At 45.6% G+C, this 26,392-nt stretch overlaps 1 protein-coding gene across 1 annotated transcript in view; it reads left to right on the top strand.

Moving 5' to 3' along the window:
* LOC147717786 (complement factor B-like) overlaps positions 1 to 26,392 on the top strand; it is a 472,008-nt gene that overhangs the window by 256,487 nt on the left and 189,129 nt on the right. The gene's annotated exons all lie outside the window — the stretch shown is intronic.

Genomic DNA, 26,392 nt, shown 5'->3' with positions numbered 1-26,392 from the left:
ATATTTCCCAAAGATGACTATCTTAGTCAGTCAAACATACTTTATTTCGCATTATTTCAACGAATATAAAGTACAAATATAAAAACAAGTTAAAAAACATTGCATCAATAAAATATCTAAGAGATATTACACCATATAAGATAAAACCATAATTTCATAACTTCATCAATGTCTGATAAAACAATCCATTAAAAGGAAACAGTTATAAAGATAGACGTCTTCTACTAGCCACTGCCCATAGGTAGGATGCAAGGGAGATCTGAAAGCTGATAGATAAAGTGCAGGCATATATTGAGTAAAGTTGTACTTCTGTAGCATGGGAACTAACAAAGCTTGCCTTTGGGGCCCATAGAGAGTGGAAAAAAGAGGCTATGTAGCATTGATTGGGTTGCACGGGTATGGGGGCAGATCATTCACCTTGTAGGTGTTACCTGGGAAACCAAACATTAACGGAATGTAGTTCATCCTAAATCTAATTAGGATGCATCTATGCTGTGGGTTCCGTACAAATGAGAGATAGGAATGTAATAGTTCTTTAGCCGTGGGAAGAAGGCTATATGCAATTATTGTTGATTTGTGTTTGTTTCTCTTCCATATGTCATTTTCCATTTTTTCCAAAAAGATCTTTTTTAGTTTTACCTTTGAAAACTTTTGCCTATCTGGGAGTAACATTTGATAGCAAGGTATCCTGGAAAAAGATGTCACTAAACAGAAAGGCCCTTTTGGAAAATGGGATTAGGTTTTTGGATTACCTCTCTAAAAAACTTGGCTCTAAGCCCTGGCCAGAAATATTACAAATGTATTCACTGTAAAATGCTGGAAAGGGCCACTTATGGGACCGCGATCTGGGGAATGGTAGACCCAGCACTGCTCCAAATTGTAGAGAATGTTTTTTGTAAAAAACTGCTCTCACTTCCCCAGTCTTGTGCAAATTACCTACCTTATTCAGAACTGGCTTTACCTTATCTCGAGGATGTGATTAGATTGGCTCCGCTATTGTTATCGCTTTCTGTTTGGTCAAAACAATGCTTACAACTGAACTAGGCGATCCTAAGAGACTGTTTAAAACCGAATTATGCCCATAGGATCCCATGGTTAAACTATGCTAAGGACTAGCTTAGTCTTCCTCTGGTTCACCAAAAGTTTCTTGTTTTGGTTGTACCTATAGAGTACATTGAGGGCTCTCTGTAAACCAATTTGCGAATGATCCATTATTACAATGTCATCAGCGTACTGGATGATTTGGAGAAGCACCTTCCCCATCCTCTCTGTTATTAGGCTAGCACCTTCCAAAGCTTTGCCCAGATCTGCTGTATAGAGGTTGAAAAGAAGAGTGGCGAGAACACAGCCTTGTTTGAGGCCGTTGTTGATTGGTACTTTTGCTATTGTAGTTGTGGGCTGTTTTTTAATCAAACCCACATCCCCTGGTATTGTGCAGTTATAACAAAAAACAAAGGTGGATAAAGGGTCTACAGGGGACAAAAGGTTTAATGACCTAAGAGCACCTTAACCCCTAAACAAACTTGCAGAAAACACAAATGAGGTGCTAGCGGTCTGAAAAGGCTAGAAAGTGTCTGTTTTCTAATGAATGAGTGTGTGTAAAGACTAATAAGGGTAACAAAGGAGAGGAGGAAAGACAAGACAAGAAAACCCATCAGCCCACCCATTGGCGGAACATCATCATCTGGTATTTTTGAGTGCAGACTGGTATCCACTAGGTACCTCACCATAAGTTATTGTAAGGAAACTCTAGTATCGGATCCGCCAGTGACGGAATTCCAAACAGCAGTATGTTATGAGCTGTGGGTGAAGATAAGTTGCAGTGCTCAAAAAGTGTATGCTAATAAAGAGTGAAAAAAAGAGAGTGTTGTTTAAAATTGGCTAACATGGTGCCAAAAAACTATTTTTATTGAGGCGGTCACTATGATGACCAGGTTAAAAGCAGAGTGTGGATAGTTTAGAACAAATATCACTATCCATTGGTGGATTAACTGGTTGACATGTTTCAGCCATAAACATGGCTGTCTTCAGGACCTATTGTATAACACTACTGCAACTGTGACAAAGAATGGTGAAAACTAAATACCATGCAAGAACAGTTAACCTACCATCTACGCAACATGGCCATCCGAGCCAAGGCCATCCGTCCAATAACCCATAGGGGGAGTTTGTTCCAGAACCGGACAGATCCCTTCAAGCCCGCAATCACCACCCTCACGTTTAGGGAGTATTGTGTTTCTGGTGAATGTGCCACCTGTAAACCCAAGTATCGGAAACTGTCCCATACTGTAGCCAAGCCCCACGTCTGAAAGGGCTGTGGGATTAGCCCAGCCAATGCGCCCAATGGGAATACAACCGTTTATTGAAGATTTATATTTAGGCCGGACACTGTCCCAAAGGAGGTTATGACATCTAGGAGTGCCAGGACCACCTTCTCTGGCTGCTGGACATAGAGGAGTGTGTTGTCCGCATACAGGGAGATGGCGTGTGTGGCCATTGACTGAGATGCCCCACCTGCTTAAGTAGCGCCTGAGTAGAATCGCCAGTGGCTCCACTGCCAGGGTGAAAAGAAGCAGGGACAATGGGTATCCCTGCCTTTTGCCCCTTTCGATGCATATGATGTCCGAGGCTCGCCTCCGCTGCGTACCCAAGCTCCGGGCTTGTGGTAGAGCAGCCGGTTACATTTTATATATTCTTTCCCGAATCCCATTTTCCTGAAGACATCCCACAGATACTCCCATCTTAGGGTGTCAAACGCCTTTTCAATATCCAAGGCCACCACCCCTGCCTTAGTACCACGACTTGCCACTGAATGTATCACCTGCGAGAGGTGACGGAGGCTCATATGCGTATCCCTTGCTGGCATGAAGCTTCATGGACCAGCTGAGTCACCACCCTACTGAGGCGTGTTGTAGGACCTTAGCTAGCATTTTTACATACACACCCAACATTTACTAGGGTCTGAAGGCCCCTGAGTATTTCGCAACTCTGCCCTGTTTCAGGAGCATTACAATTTGGGCATGGATTGTGGCAGGGCCCGAGCACGCTAGGACTCCTGAAGTGTTTCCAGTAGTCGAGGAAGCAACAGGTCCGCGTACGTTTGGTAGAACTCCACCGGCAGTCCGTCAGGACCCGGGGACTTGCAGCGAGCCATCCCATGTAGGGCCTCCTTCAGCTCATCCAGCTGGATCGCCACCTCCAGAGCCGCCGCTTGTTCCCCAGTGAGAGTAGGAAGGGGTACTCCATGTACAAACTCAAGGATTGCCGGTCGATCTGTCCCCAAGTGTTGCCGATACACCTCAGATAGGTGCATCCATAGTAGGGAGTTTATCCCCTCTAGTCTGTTAGCTATGGTGACGTCTGTGGACTCAAGTGTCAAAATAAGTGGCAGGGGGCGTTCCCGGCATATCAGCCAGGCCAGTAGCCTGCCAGACTTGTCGCCATCCCTATGCAGTTGCTGTCAGTATTTGTGTCTGGTGAAGCAGTCCAGCCTGTCCCACATCTTGCCTACTCTGTGCTGTTAGGAGAGCTTCACTAGTTGGCACTTGTTCCTGACTTCCATGCTGCAGTCTGGCTGCTGCAGTCTGGCTAGTTCACTCTCTGCTTCCGTGAGCTCCTTCTTCAGTTGTCTCCGGTTGCTCCCTATTTTGGATAGATATTCTCAACTTGTATCTACCTTCAGTGTATCCCACTCTACCCTCCTAGGAGCTGTGGACAGCCAGTTGGTGCCAATGAACCCCCTTATGGCCTCTCTGATTTCTTCTCGAAAGAGAGCATTCCGGAGAGCCTCTGGGAGCAAACGCCACATTGGCACCTTTGGCCTCCCATGCTCTGCCCCCCATTCCAGCAATGCTGGGGCACGATCCGATAGGTATCTGTCCAGTAGGCTGGTCTTTACTGCCACCGCGGTCGCCTCCTCAGAAACTAGAAACCCTTCCAGTCTGCTAAAGACCATTCATGCCGGGGGGTAGCAGGTGTATCATTGTGCGACTGGGTGATGTTCTTGCCATATATCCACGTTTTGGAGGCACGCCATTACGCTGTGCAGCGCTGCTGAAATGTTTGATTTAGTATTTAGTTTTGGGGGGTATCTATCTAGGGTGCCATCCAGCACGCAGTTGAAGTCTCCCACACAGATTATCGGTTTCCCCACATATAGTATTAACAGTCTTTCCAGTTCCAGGTAATAATTGCCATCATCTAAGTTCGGGGCATAAATATTCAACAGGCACACCTCCTTACTATCCAATACACTATGCACCAGCACATATCTCCCCTCAAGGTCTGCTTGATAACCCAGGACTTGGAATGGGACTTGTGGGGTACCCCTCTCTCATATGTGGAGTAAGTAGAGTAGAATAGTTGTCCTCTCAGTTTTTTATGTAGCCTCTGGGATTCAGTGTACTATAAGTGCGTCTCCTGCAGTAGTGCTATTTGGGCTGCTGTCTTCATAGGTAGGTCCGGATTCTATAACTCTATACAAATGAGTTTAACCCCTCACATTCCATCTTTTGTCACAATTGTCCTGCCCGCTACCGTTACCTATGACTTCGCCACCACTTCTGTCAATAAAACATGTGAATTTAACATTTGAAACATCCTTCCCTCAACCCAGGTAGACACTGCAGTAACAACTTGTGCATCCCCATGTGAATTAAATCCCCCGAGGCGCACTCCCCTTCACCATCCCCTGTGAAGATGTTAAAGTTAGGTCTGTGAGTTAGTCCTCAACCATGCAAGAACAATGTTCTGTCGCTATCCCACAAGCCTTCGGGCTTATTGTATGAAACAGTTGCCCAACAGACTGTCTCCCAACATTCAATCGTCTGAGAAATACTTTGTGTTAGGTGGGTTTGGCGCATGTACCAGTCACTAGGGGACCCGTCAGTATGCCTCACCCAGCCCCGGTCTCCAATCACACTCAGGCACGGCATCCAACCCCTAATCATGCATCCATCATTCACATCCACTCCTGTCCAAGGGGAAAGAAGACAGGGTAGAATAAAAAAAGAAGAGAGGAAAAAAAAGTAGAAGGAGTTTTTTTAGGGGTTGCGCCTGCCCGCCATCCCATTGGTGGGCAAGTTTTATGGCTCCCGGATTCAATCAACCACTAAATATCTACACGCCCCCCCCCCCGGGCCCATCTCACGTCCATCCACAATTATTCAACTAGTACCACAGAGAAGATCCATTGTAAGTCATATGCACATAAGGAGTTCTCTGACTAGGGAGTATCCACCACGTCTGAGCCCGATGCCGTGACCTCCTCCATCAGTGCCCTCGCAGCTTCACACGAGGCCAATTAGACCTGTGGGTCGACTCTTGGTGGCCCCCTGTCTTCAGCTCCTGACTCTGATTGTTCCATATCCAAGGATCCGTCTTGTGCACTACGATTCTATGGGTCGAGTGTGCTGAGTGTCCAGTCCGTCTGCCCCACCTGTTGTCCTGATATTTTTTCCCTGTCACTGGAGGACATACTTTACATTCATCGCCCTTAGTTTCTGTTTCACACCCTGAAGGACGCTCTTTATTGTACACGGTGGATGTAATCAGGGAAGATGCGTATTGTGTGATTCTCAAAACACCAAGTCTCTGTCCCAGCGAGCTACTTTCAGGATGTTATAGCGATCTCTGTAGTTTAGGACTTTCGTAATAATAGTTTGTGGCACCATGCTTGCCGGAGGTAGTGCGGCTAGTGCCCTGTGCTCATGTTCAATCACAAAGAACACCTAGAGGTTCACCCCTGTGAGTGTTCTTTTAATCCATGACTCTAAGAATTGCTCTGGGGCTTTGCCTTTCACTCCTTCCGCGAAGCCCGCAAATTGTAGATTGCCCCTGCGGGAGCGTCCTTCCGTGTCCTCAGCCTGCCTTTTCAGGTCTGCGGTTTTTACAGCCAGGTCCTTAAGGGCCGCCCTCAGACTCAACGCCTTGCCCTGTAGCTCTGTGACATTCTTCTCGGTCTCAATGGACCTGTCTGCCACTGCGTGGAGGTCTACCCACAGCATTCCTATGTCTTAAGATGCTCTGATCTTGGTCTGAACAGCGGTGCTGGACGATTCTATGGCAACAAGGATCTGCTCCCTGGTGGTCCGGGCTGGTGCAGTGCCACCGTCCGTGGCTGCCACATTTCGTGCATCTGCCTCTACCGTGCCCCCCGTTGCTGTGTATTGGTCCATCTTTGTCTGCTGTCCCCCTCTGTGTGGTCGGTCCTTCCGCATGTCTATGCCACCAAGCACCCGGGTGACTGTGACCAGTACTTGGGGGCGCCTCAGTGCGCTTGAATGGATTAGTTTGTTATGGGCACAAGCTCACTTTACACAGTTCAGTTGTCTGTCTACGGAGGGGCGAGCAGGGTCGCATGTATTCAGGCCCCCCCCACAGTGGGCACTTTGCCAGGATTTTTTGGGCTCCCCCTTGGGGGGCCTAGCTGAGCAGCAATGTGTGGTTTGATTCTGCCCCAAGACCCAATGGGTGAACAGTCTGTGTCACCGCAGTCACACTCAAGCGCTGGTGCCAGGCCTCTGTTGGCCAGCCCAGATGACAGCATCCGGAGGGGGGCACCACCCGGTCCAACTTCCAGCAGGTCAGTAGCAGCCGCCCTTCCCAGAATGCAAGGTCTCCTGGCCCCTTTGTAGGGCAGGGCCCCCTGTCTCCCCCCCCGCCCCCATCCTCATCCGTGTCTCAGCGGCCTCTCACCGGGGGGTCTGGGGAGGGGAAGGGAAGAGTGGCACGGATGCCAATTTGGCCCTGCTATCCCGTGACTGCCGGGCTCAGCAGTGCAGGAAGAAGTCCGGCCTACCTTTTTGTTTTGTGCAGTTTTTTTCTTTTCTTTTTCCGTTGTCTTGCACAATGTCGGCCCACACAGGTCTCAGTTCAGTAGGCCGGCAATGGGGACCAAGCTCCAGAGAAGGGGAAGGGAGCACCGGCGGACCTCACTAACCGACGTCTCCCCAGCCTCAAGGGTACTGGAGGGGCAGGCTCCGGGCCTCAATCCTCTATGCCAGGGCTGCGCGCCTTCCTCCACCTCCGCACGGCCCGCTGTTCACCTGGCCGCAGATGTCTCTCGCCAACTGCAGGCTTCTCCCCCAGCCACTTCAGAGCCACGCACCTAGGTTCTGTTGTGGCTCTCCCCAGTCCCAGGAAGAGCCCATTGTCAGTGCCGGAGTCGGCTACCTCCGGACTCCGCCGAACCCCTCTGGGTCATACTCTCCGGCTCCACCCCCGACAGTGGCGTGCGCAGCCCTCCTCCGCCAGGAGTCTCATTTGGCTCTGTTACTCCCATGCGGACCGGGTGAGACGGCTTAGTTAAGAATTATTCTGCTGGCAGGCTTTAGAGTTTCTTAGGCTGTGACTGCTCCGGCCGCCATCTTAGCCACTCCCTGACTTCAAAGTTACTGATATGTGGAGTCAACTGACCATAGATGAAGATGGAGTCGATTGTGGATTTATTCCTGAATGAAGGGAGTGGGATCTATTGTGGGTCCTGGGCCTCTTTGATGGCATGCGCAGAGGCTAAGCTGTGCCTATCAAGAAGGCGCTGCAGAGGCACCCAGAGTCCGGGTGTAGGTCCCCAGCAATTATTGGAAAAGATTAAACATATTTGTTTAAAAGTTCTCCAGTTGTTGTTACGAGTGATTCTAATGCCTGTTTTTCAGGTTGGAGGAGGGGTTGATGTAGCAGTTGATTAACAATAGTCGAATTGGATAATTGTTGCTTTCTAACCCTTAGATGCGTAGGGCTTGCAGATCTGACTTGTTGGTTGGGATTACGGCGGTCTCTATTCTGCGAGCATGATTGATAAAAATGGAAAGACCCCCAGACGGCTACACAAAAATGTTACGTTGTGTGGCTCTGGTGTGGAACTCGTAATAACCAAGGAAGATAGTTGTTTCCGTAGACCAGGTCTCCTGTAAGCAGAGAATGTCACTTTTATGAAGGTTGTCTAATGCAAAAGTGGTCCCAAGATGTTTTTTAAGGCCTGCCAGGTTCCAGGATGTAATTGATAGTTGTGTGTAGGATCCAAATGATCTAGTAGAGTTCCTTTGACTGTCAACCTTTCATGATGTTAGTGGTGACATCTTAAGAGGCAGCTGTCCAGTCGGTGCCTGGTTCCAGGCTCGATATTTGGCGCAGGCTTACTCAGAAGTACTGTCCTCTGGTCGTGTGTGCAGATTATTCTGTATGCTTCATAAGGTTTGGGAAATATTGTTCAATTGTTCCCCTGTTGGTTGCAGTCCGTACCCCTCGAGACGGAGTTTACTTTGTTCTTTAGCGAGGTTGCTTTGAGGACATGTGGATATGGTGTGGGGGCTCTGATATCTAGCCCCCATTCCGCCATGAGGGATTGTTCCTTTGTCGTTATCGCCAGATGTGAATGGCGGCTCGGCCCTACCGAAGGGGATTTGCCATGGGTGTCCCCTGATAGACTCAGAAAATTGACCCACACTAGGTGGTCCGATTGTATGTGGGCCAAAGTGGGGATGCGCTTAAATAGACAAAGTATATTGTCCCAGTTTAAAATGTCATAGTGTCCCTTGTTGCGGTATCTGGGGGTTAGAACTACCTTGTGTGTTGGTTTTGTGATATGATTCTCTGTGGGTAGGGCTCTATGTTCCGACTGAGAAATGCTTGAATCAGGGTCCAATCCTGCCTCTCAGTAGCTGGCTTTTGAGGTGTGGCCGGAGGATGGCAGGTCATTTGACTCTCTAGATGTCAGGATACCCAAGGGTGTGGAACCCCAAATGAGATACGCCCCTAGTGTTTAGGCCGGTTTCCCCAGACAAGCAAGGTTGAGTAGTCGGGTCAGTCTTCACTGTTGTTGACGGAGGAGCTGGTTGAATGTCGAGAGCCGTGCTTTTATGGCTTGTCCAGTTCCCCAGTTATAATTTCTGGATGGGAAATATATTGATCACCAAGTAATTTCCTCAACTATATCAAGGTTTTTCAACACACCATTCTTTTATAATTGAGAACGTTTGTTCCAATCAAGATCACCCGAGGCACTAAGCAATGGTGTCGCCATTCAACTTTGCTGTTTGTGCTTTTTATTAGGATCCTTGCTTGTGCTCTGAGGAAATCAGAGGTACTTAAGACAGCTATGCCTGAGTCGCCTATTGCTTCTGTAAAACAATCATAATGCCCACTGTCCATTCCTATTGGAGGTGGGGCTGGAGGTAAATGTTCAAAAACATCTTCAGTATGTGTCCCCATCATATTCAGTAATAATGCTTTTTTTCTTTTAGCATTGAAACAATCCCCATTAATATCTAAAAGATCATTGTTAAAGTGCCTGAACCACTTTTCCCATTTCATACGAGGTTGATTGGGACCCGAAAAAAATGGAGGTGGAGGATTTTCATAAATACTACTCATTTTGCAACAACTTAAGTAAAGTTCAATATTAACTAGACAAACTGAGTAAAGGTATATCACAATTGTGCATTTATACTTGTATAATACTTGTACAATAAAGTTCCTTTCTTTCAAAAGAAAAAATAAAGTTTTGTAAATATCTGCGATGTGCGTGTCATCAAAACACTCTACGTTAAGCACCAAATGATCCCCAATTCAAAATGGCGGATACACGTGACGTGTTGATGTGACGGCGTAGTATGCGGCTTTTCATAAGCAGTGCACGAACGACTCACAAGTCAGGATACCTCACTCAGCTCGCTCCGGCACGAGTTCCAGAGTGAGCTCCAGCATCACAACAATGTCCCAGAACTCACTACAGGGGCGGAAACGAGGCACGGAAATCGACTCCAGAACATTATGGAGTCCAAAATGCTGCCACAGGACACTCCCTAAAGGCTCCAAACTGCCAGCTGCTCCGCTGACATGGCGGCCCAGTCACCTTGTCCCTCGTTACCTATCAGACGCACCTCCCGGCTGGTGGTCTGGATGCTGCTCTTCCCCCGACAGCGCTCGGATTCCTACATTTTCTACTGCTACACTTCTTTGTTGTTGACAGCCAGACGAGAAGTAGCCAGATTGCCCAAACACAACAATGGCTTACAGAGAGAAAATCGCAGTAAAATGAAATCCAAAGGTAAAAAAGTGGTGTGGATGCTTCAATGGGGATGTCCATAAATTCTTGTAGTTATTGATCCCATCCTCGTCTCCAATATGTAATAAAGAGAGGTCTTCAATCGAGTAAGTTGAGATGTAGTTTAATAGAGCATCCACCCTCTGGAGAGCAAGAGCACAACTGACAAGTAGCTGCTTCCAGAATGTGGAACCATAACAACATACTCAGCAGATCACAAATAATATTGGAACTGAAACAGTAAGCATTCTACTACCACAACTATACCTTCCAACGTTGCCACTGCCCATAGGTAGGATGCAAGGGAGATCTGAAAGCTGATAGATAAAGTGCAGGCATATATTGAGTAAAGTTGTACTTCTGTAGCATGGGAACTAACAAAGCTTGCCTTTGGGGCCCATAGAGAGTGGAAAAAAGAGGATATGTAGCATTGATTGGGTTGCACGGGTATGGGGGCAGATCATTCACCTTGTAGGTGTTACCTGGGAAACCAAACATTAACGGAATGTAGTTCATCCTAAATCTAATTAGGATGCATCTATGCTGTGGGTTCCGTACAAATGAGAGATAGGAATGTAATAGTTCTTTAGCCGTGGGAAGAAGGCTATATGCAATTATTGTTGATTTGTGTTTGTTTCTCTTCCATATGTCCTTTTCCATTTTTTCCAAAAAGATCTTTTTTAGTTTTACCTTTGAAAACTTTTGCCTATCTGGGAGTAACATTTGATAGCAAGGTATCCTGGAAAAAGATGTCACTAAACAGAAAGGCCCTTTTGGAAAATGGGATTAGGTTTTTGGATTACCTCTCTAAAAAAACTTGGCTCTAAGCCCTGGCCAGAAATATTACAAATGTATTCACTGTAAAATGCTGGAAAGGGCCACTTATGGGACCGCGATCTGGGGAATGGTAGACCCAGCACTGCTCCAAATTGTAGAGAATGTTTTTTGTAAAAAACTGCTCTCACTTCCCCAGTCTTGTGCAAATTACCTACCTTATTCAGAACTGGCTTTACCTTATCTCGAGGATGTGATTAGATTGGTTCCGCTATTGTTATCGCTTTCTGTTTGGTCAAAACAATGCTTACAACTGAACTAGGCGATCCTAAGAGACTGTTTAAAACCGAATTATGCCCATAGGATCCCATGGTTAAACTATGCTAAGGACTAGCTTAGTCTTCCTCTGGTTCACCAAAAGTTTCTTGTTTTGGTTGTACCTATAGAGTACATTGAGGGCTCTCTGTAAACCAATTTGCGAATGATCCATTATTACAATGTCATCTGCGTACTGGATGATTTGGAGAAGCACCTTCCCCATCCTCTCTGTTATTAGGCTAGCACCTTCCAAAGCTTTGCCCAGATCTGCTGTATAGAGGTAGAAAAGAAGAGTGGCGAAAACACAGCCTTGTTTGAGGCCGTTGTTGATTGGTACTTTTGCTATTGTAGTTGTGGGCTGTTTTTTAATCAAACCCACGTCCCTTGGTATTGTGCAGTTATAACAAAAAACAAAGGTGGATAAAGGGTCTACAGGGGAAAAAAGGTTTAATGACCTAAGAGCACCTTAACCCCTAAACAAACTTGCAGAAAACACAAATGAGGTGCTAGCGGTCTGAAAAGGCTAGAAAGTGTCTGTTTTCTAATGAATGAGTGTGTGTAAAGACTAATAAGGGTAACAAAGGAGAGGAGGAAAGACAAGACAAGAAAACCCATCAGCCCACCCATTGGCGGAACATCATCATCTGGTATTTTTGAGTGCAGACTGGTATCCACTAGGTACCTCACCATAAGTTATTGTAAGGAAACTCTAGTATCGGATCCGCCAGTGACGGAATTCCAAACAGCAGTATGTTATGAGCTGTGGGTGAAGATAAGTTGCAGTGCTCAAAAAGTGTATGCTAATAAAGAGTGAAAAAAAGAGAGTGTTGTTTAAAATTGGCTAACATGGTGCCAAAAAACTATTTTTATTGAGGCGGTCACTATGATGACCAGGTTAAAAGCAGAGTGTGGATAGTTTAGAACAAATATCACTATCCATTGGTGGATTAACTGGTTGACATGTTTCAGCCATAAACATGGCTGTCTTCAGGACCTATTGTATAACACTACTGCAACTGTGACAAAGAATGGTGAAAACTAAATACCATGCAAGAACAGTTAACCTACCATCTACACAACATGGCCATCCGAGCCAAGGCCATCCGTCCAATAACCCATAGGGGGAGTTTGTTCCAGAACCGGACAGATCCCTTCAAGCCCGCAATCACCACCCTCACGTTTAGGGAGTATTGTGTTTCTGGTGAATGTGCCACCTGTAAACCCAGGTATCGGAAACTGTCCCATACTGTAGCCAAGCCCCACGTCTGAAAGGGCTGTGGGATTAGCCCAGCCAATGCGCCCAATGGGAATACAACCGTTTATTAAAGATTTATGTTTAGGCCGGACACTGTCCCAAAGGAGGTTATGACATCTAGGAGTGCCAGGACCACCTTCTCTGGCTGCTGGACATAGAGGAGTGTGTTGTCCGCATACAGGGAGATGGCGTGTGTGGCCATTGACTGAGATGCCCCACCTGCTTAAGTAGCGCCTGAGTAGAATCGCCAGTGGCTCCACTGCCAGGGTGAAAAGAAGCAGGGCTAATGGGTATCCCTGCCTTTTGCCCCTTTCGATGCATATGATGTCCGAGGCTCGCCTCCGCTGCGTACCCAAGCTCCGGGCTTGTGGTAGAGCAGCCGGTTACATTTTATATATTCTTTCCCGAATCCCATTTTCCTGAAGACATCCCACAGATACTCCCATTTTAGGGTGTCAAACGCCTTTTCAATATCCAAGGCCACCACCCCTGCCTTAGTACCACGACTTGCCACTGAATGTATCGCCTGCGAGAGGTGACGGAGGCTCATATGCGTATCCCTTGCTGGCATGAAGCTTCATGGACCAGCTGAGTCACCGCCCTACTGAGGCGTGTTGTAGGACCTTAGCTAGCATTTTTACATACACACCCAACATTTACTAGGGTCTGAAGGCCCCTGAGTATTTCGCAACTCTGCCCTGTTTCAGGAGCATTACAATTTGGGCATGGATTGTGGCAGGGCCCGAGCACGCTAGGACTCCTGAAGTGTTTCCAGTAGTCGAGGAAGCAACAGGTCCGCGTACGTTTGGTAGAACTCCACCGGCAGTCCGGCAGGACCCGGGGACTTGCAGCGAGCCATCCCATGTAGGGCCTCCTTCAGCTCATCCAGCTGGATCGCCACCTCCAGAGCCGCCGCTTGTTCCCCAGTGAGAGTAGGAAGGGGTACTCCATGTACAAACTCAAGGATTGCCGGTCGATCTGTCCCCAAGTGTTGCCGATACACCTCAGATAGGTGCATCCATAGTAGGGAGTTTATCCCCTCTAGTCTGTTAGCTATGGTGATGTCTGTGGACTCAAGTGTCAAAATAAGTGGCAGGGGGCGTTCCCGGCATATCAGCCAGGCCAGTAGCCTGCCAGACTTGTCGCCATCCCTATGCAGTTGCTGTCAGTATTTGTGTCTGGTGAAGCAGTCCAGCCTGTCCCACATCTTGCCTACTCTGTGCTGTTAGGAGAGCTTCACTAGTTGGCACTTGTTCCTGACTTCCATGCTGCAGTATGGCTGCTGCAGTCTGGCTAGTTCACTCTCTGCTTCCGTGAGCTCCTTCTTCAGTTGTCTCCGGTTGCTCCCTATTTTGGATAGATATTCTCAACTTGTATCTACCTTCAGTGTATCCCACTCTACCCTCTGTGGACAGCCAGTTGGTGCCAATGAACCCCCTTATGGCCTCTCTGATTTCTTCTCGAAAGAGAGCATTCCGGAGAGCCTCTGGGAGCAAACGCCACATTGGCACCTTTGGCCTCCCATGCTCTGCCCCCCATTCCAGCAATGCTGGGGCACGATCCGATAGGTATCTGTCCAGTAGGCTGGTCTTTACTGCCACCGCGGTCGCCTCCTCAGAAACTAGAAACCCTTCCAGTCTGCTAAAGACCATTCATGCCGGGGGGTAGCAGGTGTATCATTGTGCGACTGGGTGTTGTTCTTGCCATATATCCACGTTTTGGAGGCACGCCATTACGCTGTGCAGCGCTGCTGAAATGTTTGATTTAGTATTTAGTTTTGGGGGGTATCTATCTAGGGTGCCATCCAGCACGCAGTTGAAGTCTCCCACACAGATTATCGGTTTCCCCACATATAGTATTAACAGTCTTTCCAGTTCCAGGTAATAATTGCCATCATCTAAGTTCGGGGCATAAATATTCAACAGGCACACCTCCTTACTATCCAATACACTATGCACCAGCACATATCTCCCCTCAAGGTCTGCTTGATAACCCAGGACTTGGAATGGGACTTGTGGGGTACCCCTCTCTCATATGTGGAGTAAGTAGAGTAGAATAGTTGTCCTCTCAGTTTTTTATGTAGCCTCTGGGATTCAGTGTAGTATAAGTGCGTCTCCTGCAGTATTGCAATTTGGGCTGCTGTCTTCATAGGTAGGTCCGGATTCTATAACTCTATACAAATGAGTTTAACCCCTCACATTCCATCTTTTGTCACAATTGTCCTGCCCGCTACCGTTACCTATGACTTCGCCACCACTTCTGTCAATAAAACATGTGAATTTAACATTTGAAACATCCTTCCCTCAACCCAGGTAGACACTGCAGTAACAACTTGTGCATCCCCATGTGAATTAAATCCCCCGAGGCGCACTCCCCTTCACCATCCCCTGTGAAGATGTTAAAGTTAGGTCTGTGAGTTAGTCCTCAACCATGCAAGAGCAATGTTCTGTCGCTATCCCACAAGCCTTCGGGCTTATTGTATGAAACAGTCGCCCAACAGACTGTCTCCCAACATTCAATCGTCTGAGAAATACTTTGTGTTAGGTGAGTTTGGCGCATGTACCAGTCACTAGGGGACCCGTCAGTATGCCTCACCCAGCCCCGGTCTCCAATCACACTCAGGCACGGCATCCAACCCCTAATCATGCATCCATCATTCACATCCACTCCTGTCCAAGGGGAAAGAAGACAGGGTAGAATAAAAAAAGAAGAGAGGAAAAAAAGTAAAAGGATTTTTTTTTAGGGGTTGCGCCTGCCCGCCATCCCATTGGTGGGCAAGTTTTATGGCTCCCGGATTCAATCAACCACTAAATATCTACACGCCCCCCCTCCCCCCCCGGGCCCATCTCATGTCCATCCACAATTATTCAACTAGTACCACAGAGAAGATCCATTGTAAGTCATATGCACATAAGGAGTTCTCTGACTAGGGAGTATCCACCACGTCTGAGCCCGATGCCGTGACCTCCTCCATCAGTGCCCTCGCAGCTTCACACGAGGCCAATTAGACCTGTGGGTCGACTCTTGGTGGCCCCCTGTCTTCAGCTCCTGACTCTGATTGTTCCATATCCAAAGATCCGTCTTGCGCACTACGATTCTATGGGTCGAGTGTGCTGAGTGTCCAGTCCGTCTGTCCCACCTGTTGTCCTGATATTTTTTCCCTGTCACTGGAGGACATACTTTACATTCATCGCCCTTAGTTTCTGTTTCACACCCCGAAGGACGCTCTTTATTGTACAAGGTGGATGTAATCAGGGAAGATGCGTATTGTGTGATTCTCAAAACACCAAGTCTCCGTCCCAGCGAGCTACTTTCAGGATGTTATAGCGATCTCTGTAGTTTAGGACTTTCGTAATAATAGTTTGTGGCACCATGCTTGCCGGAGGTAGTGCGGCTAGTGCCCTGTGCTCATGTTCAATCACAAAGAACACCTAGAGGTTCACCCCTGTGAGTGTTCTTTTAATCCATGACTCTAAGAATTGCTCTGGGGCTTTGCCTTTCACTCCTTCCGCGAAGCCCGCAAATTGTAGATTGCCCCTGCGGGAGCGTCCTTCCGTGTCCTCAGCCTGCCTTTCCAGGTCTGCGGTTTTTACAGCCAGGTCCTTAAGGGCCGCCCTCAGACTCAACGCCTTGCCCTGTAGCTCTGTGACATTCTTCTCGGTCTCAATGGACCTGTCTGCCACTGCGTGGAGGCCTACCCACAGCATTCCTATGTCTTAAGATGCTCTGATCTTGGTCTGAACAGCGGTGCTGGACGATTCTATGGCCACAAGGATCTGCTCCCTGGTGGTCCGGGCTGGTGCAGTGCCACCGTCCGTGGCTGCCACATTTCGTGCATCTGCCTCTACCGTGCCCCCCGTTGCTGTGTATTGGTCCATCTTTGTCTGCTGCCCCCCTCTGTGTGGTCGGTCCTTCCGCATGTCTATGCCACCAAGCACCCGGGTGACTGTGACCAGTACTTGGGGGCGCCTCAGCGCGCTTGAATGGATTAGTTTGTTATGGGCACAAGCTCACTTTACACAGTTCAGTTGTCTGTCTACGGAGGGGCGAGCAGGGTCGCATGTATTCAGGCCCCCCCCACAGTGGGCACTTTGCCAGGATTTTTTGGGCTCCCCCTTGGGGGGCCTAGCTGAGCAGCAATGTGTGGTTTGATTCTGCCCCAAGACCCAATGGGTGAACAGTCTGTGTCACCGCAGTCACACTCAAGCGCTGGTGCCAGGCCTCTGTTGGCCAGCCCAGATGACAGCATCCGGAGGGGGGCACCACCCGGTCCAACTTCCAGCAGGTCAGTAGCAGCGGCCCTTCCCAGAATGCAAGTTCTCCTGGCCCCTTTGTAGGGCAGGGCCCCCTGTCTCCCCCCCGCCCCCATCCTCATCCGTGTCTCAGCGGCCTCTCACCGGGGGGTCTGGGGAGGGGAAGGGAAGAGTGGCACGGATGCCAATTTGGCCCTGCTATCCCGTGACTGCCGGGCTCAGCAGTGCAGGAAGAAGTCCGGCCTACCTTTTTGTTTTGTGCAGTTTTTTTCTTTTCTTTTTCCGTTGTCTTGCACAATGTCAGCCCACACAGGTCTCAGTTCAGTAGGCCGGCAATGGGGACCAAGCTCCAGAGGCGGGGAAGGGAGCACCGGCGGACCTCACTAACCGACGTCTCCCCAGCCTCAAGGGTACTGGAGGGGCAGGCTCCGGGCCTCAATCCTCTATGCCAGGGCTGCGCGCCTTCCTCCACCTCCGCACGGCCCGCTGTTCACCTGGCCGCAGATGTCTCTCGCCAACTGCAGGCTTCTCCCCCAGCCACTTCAGAGCCACGCACCTAGGTTCTGTTGTGGCTCTCCCCAGTCCCAGGAAGAGCCCATTGTCAGTGCCGGAGTCGGCTACCTCCGGACTCCGCCGAACCCCTCTGGGTCATCCTCTCCGGCTCCACCCCCGACAGTGGCGTGCGCAGCCCTCCTCCGCCAGGAGTCTCATTTGGCTCTGTTACTCCCATGCGGACCGGGTGAGACGGCTTAGTTAAGAATTATTCTGCGGGCAGGCTTTAGAGTTTCTTAGGCTGTGACTGCTCCGGCCGCCATCTTAGCCACTCCCTGACTTCAAAGTTACTGATATGTGGAGTCAACTGACCATAGATGAAGATGGAGTCGATTGTGGATTTATTCCTGAATGAAGGGAGTGGGATCTATTGTGGGTCCTGGGCCTCTTTGATGGCATGCGCAGAGGCTAAGCTGTGCCTATCAAGAAGGCGCTGCAGAGGCACCCAGAGTCCGGGTGTAGGTACCCAGCAATTATTGGAAAAGATTAAACATATTTGTTTAAAAGTTCTCCAGTTGTTGTTACGAGTGATTCTAATGCCTGTTTTTCAGGTTGGAGGAGGGGTTGATGTAGCAGTTGATTAACAATAGTCGAATTGGATAATTGTTGCTTTCTAACCCTTAGATGCGTAGGGCTTGCAGATCTGACTTGTTGGTTGGGATTACGGCGGTCTCTATTCTGCGAGCATGATTGATAAAAATGGAAAGACCCCCAGACGGCTACACAAAAATGTTACGTTGTGTGGCTGTGGTGTGGAACTCGTAATAACCAAGGAAGATAGTTGTTTCCGTAGACCAGGTCTCCTGTAAGCAGAGAATGTCACTTTTATGAAGGTTGTCTAATGCAAAAGTGGTCCCAAGATGTTTTTTAAGGCCTGCCAGGTTCCAGGATGTAATTGATAGTTGTGTGTAGGATCCAAATGATCTAGTAGAGTTCCTTTGACTGTCAACCTTTCATGATGTTAGTGGTGACGTCTTAAGAGGCAGCTGTCCAGTCGGTGCCTGGTTCCAGGCTCGATATTTGGCGCAGGCTTACTCAGAAGTACTGTCCTCTGGTCGTGTGTGCAGATTATTCTGTATGCTTCATAAGGTTTGGGAAATATTGTTCAATTGTTCCCCTGTTGGTTGCAGTCCGTACCCCTCGAGACGGAGTTTACTTTGTTCTTTAGCGAGGTTGCTTTGAGGACATGTGGATATGATGTGGGGGCTCTGATATCTAGCCCCCATTCCGCCATGAGGGATTGTTCCTTTGTCGTTATCGCCAGATGTGAATGGCGGCTCGGCCCTACCGAAGGGGATTTGCCATGGGTGTCCCCTGATACCTACCTGGGCTCCCTACCTACCCATACCTTGGGACATTTGTTAGACCCAGTATTCACCAATATTCACGATCTCCCTATACGTGATCCCATCCCAGTCCCTTGGTCTGATCATTACCTTGTTCCCCTATACTGGCAAATCACTCGCGCCCCCCGTACCACCGCCCCTCCCAGTAAACTCTCACGATCCTGGTCTAGACTTAATGTAGAAACCTGGAGAGGCCACCTAGAGAGCTCCTCTCCCGCACCCAACAATAACCCCATCAGCGCTGATGCAGAATTCTCAGCATGGATTGCCAACTCCTTAGATAGAACTCTCCCTCAAAAAATCTCGTGTAATCCACGGAATAAATCCACCTCCCCCTGGTTCACCGATGAACTACGCTTATTAAAAAAAGCCTGTAAAAGATCTGAAAGAGAATGGAGAAAAAATTTCGATCATACCACTAAAATCAAATATAAATCTACTCTTTTTACTTACAAAAAAGCCATCAAAATAGCTCAAATCAATTACTTCGAAGACAAAATTAAAGCCTCTCACAACTTAGCCCGGGAAACTTATCAAATAGCAAAGAAATTACTCAAAACACCAGACCCTCCCCCTCTAGTGGAACCCTCAGTCACCCGCTGCAATGAACTTGCAGAATTTTTTAACTCAAAAATCACGAAAATCATCAATTCACTCCCCCCTACCTCCCTCAATGCCCTCAGTGCCCCTTCTGACGTCAATTCACCCAATAATCAGTTGTCAGCATTCACTCCGCTCACTACTGACATTACTCTCCGTATACTCAGTTCCATTAAAAGTGGCAGCCCCTCCGACCCTGCCCCATTGAATATCCTGAAATTAGTCGGACCTACTATTCTACCTAAGTTGACAAAACTCATTAATGACTCAATCTCCCTAGGTATTGTCCCTCCCAGTTGGAAAAAAGCAATGGTGAGAGCATTGCTCAAAAAACCCCACCTCGATCCACTAGAACTGGGTAACTACAGGCCAATCTCCTTACTCCCAGGTGTCAGCAAAATTGCTGAGAAACATGTGAACCTAAATCTCTCTCAATACCTCGAGTCCAATAAATTATTGGAAGCCTCCCAAACAGGATTCAGGCCAGGCCAGAGCACCGAGACGGCTATATTGGCGGTAGTCGAAGAGGCAAGGAAGATCATAGACTCAGGGGGATCAGTGGCAGTGATCCTCCTGGACCTTAGCGCCGCATTCGACACCGTCAATCACTCAATCCTTATCCAAAGACTCAAACATCTCGGAGTCACAGGAATGGCTCTGGCCTGGTTAGAATCCCTCCTCAAAAACCGACTCTTTCAGGTGACAGCGGGCACCTTCACGTCCAGACCTACAGCCATCAACTGCGGGGTCCCACAGGGCTCGTCTCTGAGCCCAACCCTTTTTAACGTTTATATGTCCCCCCTCGAGAAGGTCGTCGCCCCATATGGCATCAAACTCCTGACATATGCCGACGACACTCAACTTGTGGTCTCTCTGAACCAGCAAGATCTTTCCATTCCCAATCCGCACACCTGCTTGACCGAAATAACACAATGGATGAGCAGCTCCCACCTTAAGCTGAATAACGAAAAAACAGAGATTATGTTTTTAGGTAACAAATCTCTATACAGCTCCATCTCCATATGGCCGTCATCCATGGGCCCTCCCCCTGCATCCAAACCAGAAATTAAGAGCCTGGGCATCTGGTTAGATGAAGAACTTAACTTCTCAGCCCAAGCACGGAAAACTGCTGGAACCTGCCATGGTCTATTAAGATCAGCAAGGAAAATTCTCCCCTTGCTCCCTACTCAATCCCGCAAACTCCTTATCCACGGCCTTGTACTCTCCCGTTTGGACTATGGCAATGCCCTATACCTAGGGGCCCCCAAAAAAGTTCTAGCTAAACTCCAAACGGCCCAGAATGCGGCAGCCCGCATTCTCACAGGTACCCATCGCCGCTGCTCTGCCAAACCATCTTTGCAGGCCCTCCATTGGCTCCCCATCCAAGAGAGAATTCAATTCAAGGCTCTCTGTACAACCCACAAGATAATGCACGGAAAGGCCCCTCCCATACTTCAAAATCTCATTTCACCCCATACCACCTCTAGAACTCTCCGCTCCTCCAACTGTAATCTAGCCTCAATCCCCAGGATCAGAAAGGCCCGCTCAGGCGGCCGACTGTTCTCCCTCAACGCTGCCAAACTTTGGAACTCGCTCCCCCCTAACCTTAGAGCACAACCTAACCTCCTCATATTCCGTAGAGCACTCAAAACATGGCTGTTCCCATAAAAAAAAAAAAAAAAAAAAAAAAAACATCTCTCACTTGGTTCTTGTCTGTTAGCGCTGGGACGCCTATGGGCAGCCATGCGCTCTACAAATCTGTAAAATAAATAAAAAATAAATAAATAGACTCAGAAAATTGACCCACACTAGGTGGTCCGATTGTATGTGGGCCAAAGTGGGGATGCGCTTAAATAGACAAAGTATATTGTCCCAGTTTAAAATGTCATAGTGTCCCTTGTTGCGGTATCTGGGGGTTAGAACTACCTTGTGTGTTGGTTTTGTGATATGATTCTCTGTGGGTAGGGCTCTATGTTCCGACTGAGAAATGCTTGAATCAGGGTCCAATCCTGCCTCTCAGTAGCTGGCTTTTGAGGTGGTGCCGGAGGATGGCAGGTCATTTGACTCTCTAGATGTCAGGATACCCAAGGGTGTGGAACCCCAAATGAGATACGCCCCTAGTGTTTAGGCCGGGTTCCCCAGACAAGCAAGGTTGAGTAGTCGGGTCAGTCTTCACTGTTGTTGACGGAGGAGCTGGTTGAATGTCGAGAGCCGTGCTTTTATGGCTTGTCCAGTTCCCCAGTTATGATTTCTGGATGGGAAATATATTGATCACCAAGTAATTTCCCCAACTATATCAAGGTTCTTCAACACACCTTTCTTTTACAATTGAGAACGTTTGTTCCAATCAAGATCACCCGAGGCACTAAGCAATGGTGTCGCCATTCAACTTTGCTGTTTGTGCTTTTTATTAGGATCCTTGCTTGTGCTCTGAGGACATCAGAGGTACTTAAGACAGCTATGCCTGAGTCGCCTAGACTCAATTTATACACCGTGACCTAGTGTTATATCTCCAGTGGGACACAAATATTTTTAACAAACTGTTAGAGCTCCTTGTGTCCTTCTCATCGCTCGCTGGGTATCGAGTAACCATTGCCAAAACTGAAATGTTACTTTTCAATATGGAAGAGGACTCATTGCCTCAATCCCTGCAATTAATTTATCATGAAGATCCAGTTAGATATTTGTGCATTAGAGAATTAGAAACCTTGAAGGATATATATATTGATTAAATTACACCCTCTTATGGGTAAAATTGAGTATATGTTAGACATATGTGTTAATCTACTGATCATGATGGTAGGAAGGATGTCGATTTAGATGCACATACTACCTTTTTTAAATTTCTTGATTTCTGCAATCCGGTGCACTTTACAACTGAATTATTTTACTAGATTAAATACAAATTTTATCTGGAATAAAATACCACTTCGGATAAGTCTAGAGTGGTTAAATCTTTGTCGAGAAGAGGGAGGGATGGCTTACCCAGATTGAAAAGACTACCACCCAGCAGCCTTTCTAATCACACATGCTGTATCATATAATGTAACACATGTATCAGTGTTAGATTGCACCACTTTAACATTCCACCAATTCATGCTGAAACCCCTCTTGAACTCTTGTGCCCATCATATCTACAATGTACAATCAGGAAGTAGGGAAAAGTCAAGATGGGAAAAATATGTGACTGGATCAGTAATAATGAGGCAATGACTTGGGTTCTCCTAAGGCTAAGCTTCCCTCAGTTCAAACAGAGAATATCATATATTTCCTGGAAATTCAAACCATTATACGAAAATCACTTCCTCTTCAAATAGGACCTGCAATGGAAATAGTGAAGGAACTAATGTAGCGACTCCGTGGATAAAGCCTTTCCCTCGCACAAAAGTGATGTATGAAAGAGGGTACACAGACAAAATATCGATTTTTAAATATCGATATACAAAAATATCGAAGTTTAAATATCGATATACAAAAATATCGAAGGTAAGTAATATCGACAGTCTAAATATCGATATTGGTATGATATCAGCAATATCGAAGTTGTAAATATCGATGTCAATAATATCGAAATTAATAACTTTGATGTTACTAATATCAATTTTTAAATAAATTTAGTGTATATTATATTGTATTTATTATGTTTTATTATTTATTTTTAATGTAATTTAATTAAATATTGTCTTTTACTACTGTAGCGGGTTGTGGGTTTATAGGGGAATAGGATGGGAAGTAATTTAATTATGTTAAATTAATTATTAATTAGTAGGAATTATTAATTAATTAATTGAGAATTAATTTTTAATTATTTTTAATTAATTGATTAATTGATAAATACGTTCTGTAGCGGGTTATGGGTTTATAGGGGAATAGGGTGGGAAGTAATTTAATAATAATTAATTAATTGATATATGTTTGTACATATTTTAATTAATAATTAATTGGTAATTAATTTCTATTAATTAGTTAATTAAGTATTATAATTATTTACATATTTATAATTATTAATTAGTTGGTAATTAATTAATATTAATTATTTAATTACATTAATTATAGTATTTTTTATATATAATTTATTGTTATTCTTAATTAATTAATTGGGCAAAATAATATTAATTATTAAATTAAATTAATTACAGCAAATGTGCTAATATATTTACTTTATTGTTGTTGTTAATTAATAATTAATTGGTAATTAAATAATATTAATTAATTTTGGGTACAGGGGTATTTTTAGGGTTCAGGGTCAGTTTTCAGTTCATGGGTAAAGGGGTATTTTTAGGGTTCAGGGTCAGTTTTCAGTTTTTGGGTAAAGGGGTATTTTTAGGGTTCAGGGTCAGTTTTCAGTTTTTGGGTAAAGGGGTATTTTTAGGGTTCTGGGTCAGTTTTTGGGTAAAGGCGAATTTTTAGGGTTCTGGGTCAGTTTTCAGTTCATGGGTAAAGGGGTATTTTTAGGGTTCAGGGTCAGTTTTCAGTTTTTGGGTAAAGGGGTATTTTTAGGGTTTAGGGTCAGTTTTCTGTTTTTGGGTAAAGGGGTATTTTTAGGGTTCAGGGTCAGTTTTCAGTTTTTGGGTAAAGGGGTATTTTTAGGGTTCAGAGTCAGTTTTCAGTATTTGGGTAAAGGGGTATTTTTAGGGTTCTGGGTCAGTTTTGGGTTTTTGGGGTACAGGGATATTTTTAGGGTTCAGGGTCAGTTTTGGGTTTTTGGGGTACAGGCGTACAGGGTAAAAACAAAAAAATATTACATTAAATCAAATAAATTAGATGAAAAAAATTAAAATTACTTTAAATTTTTAAGTGTTTTATTTATTTTAAATGTATATGTATTAGTTTTAATTTTGTTTTATTATTTTTATTTAATAGTTGTAAAATTATATGTATTTAAATATTATTTTTACATTATTATTAATACATTTAAAAAAACGATATTTTTGATTCCGATATTTTTGTACTACGATATTATTTTTTCGATATTTTTGTACTTACCTTAATGAAGATAGGATTCCGATATTTTTGCTGTCGATATTTTTGCATGTCGATATTCTGTCTGTCTATATTATGTCAGACATTCATGAAAGAGACTGCCACAAATCTTACTGAGGAGGTGTTGCAAGAAATAAGTTCCTTTAATTGCTGGGTGCTTGGCGGTAGGGTGGCAACTTTCGTTGTATGCAGATGTATGCCCAGTAGTTAATGTACTATATGCCCCAAACCAAAAATTGCATGGTTGTAATATAAACTTCTATGATAGTTGCCCAAGGTGTAGCATGAGGATGTGCGAAGACACAGGAATTTTGGGAAACGGACATCCTGTTTGTCAAAGACACTTTAGAAATCCCAATATCCCAGGATTTAAGATCTGGCCTATTGGGCAGTTTTGGACATTTAGGTTTAAGTACGAGGACTTAGTTGCTAGATTATTGATTACCAAACATTGAAAATCAAGCAAACCACCAGATTTTCAAATGTGGCTAAACATAAAATGGGTAGTTAATAAGAAGGAAAAACCTAGATACCAAAAGAATAGGAAGTAGGAAAACAAAATTCAAAACTTGAAAGAATTTCATTATGCATGTTATCTCCCAAAATGATAATGCACTAATTATGAAGTTTTCACAGAATTAATTTTTATAAGACAATTGTGCACGTGATGCTGTGATGAATAGATTGCAATTCAATACTGTTCGAAGTGCAAGGGTAGTTAGAAAAAAACCTCTAAGATACAAGTTATTCCATACTTTGAGCCGGTGCTGATGATTTTTTTTTTATATAATGAATCTGGATAGGATCAAAGAAAGCCTGAAGGTGTGATAAGATGGTGCAATAAGGTTGCAGAGCCACTAATTCAATTTTAGATTTGAAAAGTTACAAAAAAATAATATGCACTTTACTTATGAAAGCAACTCATGCACTGATTATGAACCTTAAGTGCATGAACTATGAAGTTCATAAAGGGGACATTAATGCTGCTATGATCAGATAGTCATATAAATTACACGTATTAGGAATTAGAGTAAAGATGTATTTTCTTAATCTATTATGTTAGAATGAATTTCAAAATGTTCTTTATTCTTTTGAGTGGGGCCATATTTGCGTCACATGTATACTTGAATGTTCCTACCTGCCTTTTGGTGTAAACCGTTTCTTATGTATGCTCCCTTTCAATATCTGTTGGGAGAGAGAAAGATAGCTAATAGACTGTATAGATTATTATCCCATGTTACACTTGTTAAAAAAGAACTGAGGTAACTGCCATCTGCTGGGCATGACTGTGGCTCTGGGTTTCCCTGGGCAATGCATTATCCGGTTGTCCTGTGCCTGCCTTTGACGTGTCTGATGATGTACACTGCTACACTGAAGAACTATGCGGGTGCTGCATAGGGGCTATAGGGCATTTACCTACCAGCTCCAACAGGCACTGAAAGATGCTCTACTCTTAAAACTTGAAATCTGTAGAATAAGTTAACAGGCAAACTGATAGATCAGTCATTTCATCTGTTTACTTTTGCAAAAAATCTGTGCTGAGCATAGTGTGCCGCCCGACTTGTATTTTGCTATTTCTGTCATTGCATCTAAACATGCTACAACATGTAACATCATACCTACAACAAGTCAGGACTATTAGCTTTGTAATGGTTGTTAGTTGCATTAGAAGCAACTATGCATAAAAAGCAACTATGGCTTGTATATAATATTGAAAACGCTTCCACTTAAAGCCCTGGTGACACTTCCACTAAAAGCCCTGGTGACATCACGACGATGTTGCTGCTCCTGAGTTTCAAAATGAGAAAAGAAATCCAGAGGGAAAACGACTCTCTTTAAATGATTTCTCTTCCCCTACAAGGCTCACCTGGCATGACGTCATGCCATAACTTAAAGTGAGAAGTGAGCAGTGTGAGCACGTGTACTCCATGTGCATGAAAAAGAGGGTGAGTTTCAAAATAAAAGTGTTTTTCGAGGCATGTGAATGTGTCGGGGAAAATAACTGAACGTACACACAGATTTAAACAAAGCAACGTATTTGGTTGGTCGGTGTTGTTCTGCAGCGCTTCAATGACCAGACAGGAGGAGGGGCATCTCGTGCTGTGCGAGGAGGAAGCATACGATGGCCAAAAAAAGCAATCGCTTAATGAAATCGCCTCAGCTGAAACAGGCGCCCAAAGGAGGGACAATTAAGAGCAATGGACAAACAGAAATCCTATATTTTGGAATGTCACAAGAAAGAACCAATCGTAATCGTTGGGTGTGC

This window comes from Lissotriton vulgaris, chromosome 5, assembly GCF_964263255.1.
Source record: "Lissotriton vulgaris chromosome 5, aLisVul1.2, whole genome shotgun sequence".
NCBI lineage: Eukaryota > Metazoa > Chordata > Amphibia > Caudata > Salamandridae > Lissotriton > Lissotriton vulgaris.
Note: the sequence above shows the minus strand (reverse complement) of the source record. Positions and strands in the feature narration are given on the sequence as shown.